The following is a 6,000-nucleotide window of genomic DNA, read 5'->3' on the forward strand; positions in this document are numbered from 1 at the left end:
TTGGGACCCGCCACGTAAAACCATACTCCAATGAAATATAACAACAAGCCTCGGATAAATACACTCTCTATTGATGACGACCATGGCAAACGTTTGAAGGGCAATGAATTGAGGGCATGCACCTGGAACGTCCGCTCCCTGAATGGGATTGGTGCAGATGCCCGGCTGGTTGATGTCCTCGTCAAAGCAAAATCTGACATCACCGCCATCCAAGAAATGCGTTGGACGAAGCAAGGAAGAAAGAAGATCAAAAATTGTGACATCTGTTGGAGTGGCCATACCAATAAGCGCAGTTTCGGCGTCGGATTCGTGGTGGGAGAGAGACTTTGTCGCCAAATGCTGGCGTTCACGCCTGTGGACGAGCGTCTCGCCGCTATCCGAATAAAAGCAAAATTTTTTAATATATCATTCATCTGCGCCCATGTGCCGACAGAGGAAAAAGACGATGAGGTGAAATACACTTTTTATGAACAATTAGAATGCACATACGAGCGCTGCCCCCGTCATGATATAAAAGTCGTGCTTGGCGACTTTAACGCCAGGGTGGGCAAAGAAGGTGTTTTTGGCCCTACAGTCGGAAAGTTCAGCCTACACAATGAAACTTCTCCTAACGGACTGAGGCTGATTGACTTTGCCGGTGCTCGAAACATGGTCATATCCAGCACGAGGTTCATGCATAAAAAGATACATCAAGCTACATGGCTGTCTCCTGAGCGAAATACTCGCAATCAGATCGATCACGTTGTGATAGACGGACGGCATGCCTCCAGTGTTTTAGATGTACGCATGATCCGAGGATCTTACATCGACTCGGACCATTATCTCGTTGCAGCCAAAATACGCACCCGCCTCAACTCGGCTAAAACCAAGGAACAAAAAACACAAGGAAAGCTAGACGTCGAAAAGCTTCAATCACAACAGACTGCCAATGATTTCGCAACTCGACTCTCACACCTGCTCTCTGAGAGCACAACTCATCCTGAAGGAATACAGGAGCAGTGGGAGCATATATCTCCAAAGGACTTCGTACTGCCGCCGAGGAAAAAATTGGTTACCGGCGGCCACGAAAAAACAACTGGTACGATGAAGAATGCTGCGTTGCAATCGAAAGAAAAGACGCTGCCTACTGGGCTACGTTAAAAGCGAGCGCGACAAGAGGAGTGTGTTAACGCTATCGTGAGTTGAAAAGGGAAGCGAGACGCCTTTTCAGGAAGAAAAAAGCAGAAGCAGAAAGGCGTGAGTGCGAGGAGCTTGAGCTGCTAGCCACCAGGAATAACGCCCGAAAATTCTACCAAAAAATACGGCGACAGACGGAAGGTTTTAAGACCGGGGCAAACTCCTGTAGGAGTGAAAACGGCGACCTTGTAACTGATGTCCAGAGAGTGCTTAGATTATGGAGGGAATACTTCTCTGCTCTCCTAAATGGAGCCAGCAATTCACCGCGCGGAGATGAAGAACCCTATCCCGCAATCGATGATGATGGAATATATGTCCCCCGGCCCGATTATGACGAAGTTAGAATAGCAATAACCAGATTGAAAAACAACAACGCCGTGGGCGCTGATGGATTGCCTGCGGAGCTATTCAAGTACGGCGGCGAGGAGTTGGTAAGGCGCATGCAGCAGCTTCTTAGTAAAATATGGGCGGACGAGTGCATGCCCGACGGTTGGAATCTAAGTGTTCTTTGCCCAGTCCACAAGAAGGGGGATACTGCAAAATGCACCAACTATCATGGAATCAGCCTTCTTAATATCGCATATAAATTCCTTTCAAGTGTATTGTGCGAAAGATTGAAGCCCACCGTGAACCGGCTGATTGGACCTTATCAGTGCGGCTTCAGACCTGGTAAATCTACCATCGACCAGATTTTCACAATGCGCCAAATCTTGGAAAAAACCCGTGAAAAGAGAATCGACACACATCACCTCTTCGTCGACTTTAAATCCGCCTTCGACAGCACGGAAAGGAGCTGCCTATATGTCGCTATGTCTGAATTTTATGTCCCCGCAAAACTTATACGGCTGTGCAAAATGACGTTGAGCAACACCATCAGCTCAGTCAGAATTGGGAAGGACCTCTCCGAGCCGTTCGAAACTAAACGAGGTTTCGGACAGAGTGATCCCCTATCGTGCGATTTCTTTAATTTGATGCTGGAGAAAATTATACTAGCTGCAGAACTTAACCGCACTGGTACAATATACTATAAAAGCGTGCAATTACTGGCATAAGCTGACGACATTGATATCATCGGCCTAAACACCCGCGCTGTTAGTTCTGCTTACTCCAAACTGGAAAAAGAAGCGGTAAAGATGGGTTTGATGCTGAATGAGGACAAAACGAAGTACCTGCTGTCATCCAGCAAAGAGTCAGCGCATACGCGCCTTGGCAACCACGCTACTGTTGGCAGCCATAATTTCGAAATAGTAAAAGACTTCGTTTATTTGGGAACCAGCATCCACACTAGTAACAATCAATCTTGCCAATAAATGCTACTTTGGACTAGGTAGGCAATTGAAAAGTAAAGTCCTCTCTCGGCGAACGAAAATCATACTCTACAAGTCACTTGTCGTACCCGTCCTCCTATATGGGGCAGAATGACCACTTGACCCAAACAGAGGGCAGAACTATGCAATATCCCTAGTAAACCGAAAAACCGAGCCATTACTTCGGAAAAGTAGGTGTTTATTTTGTTTGATGTCTTAGATATTGATTATACCTTTTACTCTTTAAAAGCCTTTCATCATCTGAGACTACAATCAATATAAAGGTGGGGTCTATACCTTGAATTAGCTGGTTTCTACATATACGTATATGCAAGAGGAAAATGTGTAGATGGCCAATGACAGTATTTTACAATATGATTGATGTTGCTGCCGTGGCGCTTATAATTTTTATAACATTAAATTTCCTAATTGAAGCACTCGCACTACGAAACGCAAACCATTTTTACAGAAACTTGGTCGAGAGCTAATGGGTCCACTCATTGAGGAACGATTTGCAAACTCTAATTTCCATAAAGGAAAAACGGTATGCGTCATTTGGCAAAAAAGGTATTCACTGACAGGCTAATGGGCCGTCAAGCTCTCGTTACGATGTGCGCAATGTTCTCGAGCAAATTATCATAAGGCTAACACTTTTTGCAAGTCGTGCAATAAACCCAATTGTAAGGAGCATTCAAACATAATATGCATCAAATGCATGAGTGCAGATGAGGACCAGAGCGACAAAGATATGGATTCGGCCTAAATTTATTTTACTTATATATGTTGGAAACTGATAAAAACAAGCAATTTTTAAAGGGTCGTTGAGGCCCCGAGGGACAACTAGTGTGAGTTTATACTTTAAGTCAACATATGGGGCTCTGGAGAAATATTTTGGGACCAAAACCAGTTCGAAAGCATCAATAATCCAATGTTCTTCGATGTCATAGAAGCTTCAATACATCAGAAATAGTAATTATGATAAATTTAACTAGCCTAAGGTCAAATAGACTCCAAGGGACAGACAAACGGTTAAAATCCAAGTGCTACCAATGGTTGAAACTGCTCTGGCCAGTACAGTTTTCCTATCAATATCCGCCTCTGACAGCAAAGGATCAGGGAGCTCCCTCCAGGTTCGATATATGAGTTAGAATATAACAATATTAATAATAGAAAATAGCTCGCTGTTTTCGGATTTATCAAAATGTACAAATGCGAGTAAAATCATACTGGATTCATCCAACTCTTTATTGATTTGCCCAACCCCGTTGAGATCGCCTGCATCAACGAACAAAGCCAATGTAAATTTTTTCTGCTGTCACTAGGCAGATATCAAAGTTTTTTTGCCTTATAAGGACCGTGACGTTATCCGCGAAAAATTTGGCATGATGCTGGTTAATCTGCGCCACCCTAATCATTGGATGCACTCTGCCAGAAGTTGATGAGAAAATAAACTGTTTTGGCTCTGTCAAGATGAGTCCATCCAGATGTATGTTGGAGCCGTTAAACTTCTCTAGGTTTTTATGTGAAGTAAATAGATGCTTTTGGAACAACATGTAGTTGTCGTCCGTTATGCCGAACAACAACTTATTTCCCCTTTTATTCAAGTTCCCCATGACCTCTCAATCTTGCGATGATGTCTCGACATATATAACCTCAGTTTGGACCATCAAATGCGCGCCCGCGGCTGATGCGTCTCAAACGCCGAGATGACCTTCAGTAAAAGACTGTCAAATGTATTTCTGATCTTAGAAATGCTCGGACGAAACAGTCGCGCATGTGCTAACTCAGCAGTTGTGATAGGTCTTCTCGAAGTTTAAGGCCAGACGGGAATGCGTTTCTTCATAGGGTATTCGAACACCATTTTAGATAACAGCCCCTGAATGGAACTCCGCGCTTCCAGAACTTGCTTTCCATAATTGTTCTCAGCATTCATAAAAGCAACGTGGAGGTGATATTTTCCCGCAGAGATTCCAATGTTATACTTAGGCCCCTTTGCCACGGAAAAATCGAATAAGATGATTGAAATCGTACACGGAGAAAACTTGTTTACCAATTAGTACCACATTGAGGCCCAATAAGTTTAGTTCGGGACAAATAACAAAAAAATGTTCAGTTGATTTATAATAATTATAAACAATCAGGTGATTCCCGTTAAATAAAAATAAACAAGAAAATCCCATTCAATTCGTTATCTTAATTTGGTTGAGGTAAACACTTATGACAACATTCTATGACCCTCAGGGCGACATATTTTAATCAACCTTTTATACTCAGCGTGCTTTGCACACAGAGTATATTAACTTTGATTGGATAACGGTTGGTTGTACAGGTATAAAGGAATCGAAATAGATATAGACTTCCATATATAAAAATCATCAGAAAAAAAAATTGATTGAGCCATATCCGTCCGTCCGTCCGTCCGTCCGTTAACACGATAATTTGAGTAAATATTGAGATATCTCCACCAAATTTGGTACACGAGGTTATCTGGACACGGAATAGATTGGTGTTGAAAATGAGCGAAATCGGATGATAACCACGCCCACTTTTTATATATATAACATTTTGGAAAACACAAAAAACCTGATAATTTAGTAAATAATACACCCAGAATGTTGAAATTTGACATGTGGACTGATATTGAGACTCTTGATTAAAATTTGAAAAAAATTTTAAAATGGGCGTGACACCGCCCACTTGTGATAAAATAAATTTTACAAATATTATTAATCATAAATCGAAAACAGTTAAACCTATCGTAACAAAATTCGGCGGAGAAGTTACCTTTACTATAATGGAAAAATTTACGAAATCGGTCAAAGACCACGCCCACTTTTATATAAAACATTTTTAAAGGGTCGTGGACGAAAATAATAAGCTATATCTTAGCGAAAAAAAGCTTTGTCTCAATAGAATTTTACTTTCTAAATTGAATTATAACATTAAATTGGAAACCACTGAAATTTTTGAAAATGGGCGTGGCACCGCCTTATTGTAAGAGGAAATGTGGAGACATTTTTTTTTTAACGGGCGGTGCCACGTGTTATGTAGAAAAGTAATTTATCTGAAATGAAATGTACAATTGAAGCTCACGCTGAGTATATAATGTTCGGTTACACCCGAACTTAGACACCTTGACTTGTTTTTTATTCATAAAAGTTTAATTAAAGTTTTTTTCATCCTCAGAAAAATGTGTGCAGATTAAGTTCTTCGCGTCACTACTGGGATGCGCGCATGTTTTGCGCCGATGTTTTACGCAGACGGGTTTTCCCTGATAAGCTTTTCATTGCAGAAGAAATTTGTTTATAAACGTAGGATCTTCGGTGTGGTAGGCGGAGGCCGCTACCACCACACCACGTTGGCCAACAAAAATTTACCTATCATAACGCAGCCACATTGCTGCAGGAACGATAGCTGAAAAAAGGGACGAAATATGATGGGCTGTATATAGTTAAGATTGATCTTCATACAAACTAAATTTCGGGTTTTGCTATTTATTTAAAGCCCAGCAGTAAGT

Source organism: Eurosta solidaginis, chromosome 2, assembly GCF_040869045.1.
Source record: "Eurosta solidaginis isolate ZX-2024a chromosome 2, ASM4086904v1, whole genome shotgun sequence".
NCBI lineage: Eukaryota > Metazoa > Arthropoda > Insecta > Diptera > Tephritidae > Eurosta > Eurosta solidaginis.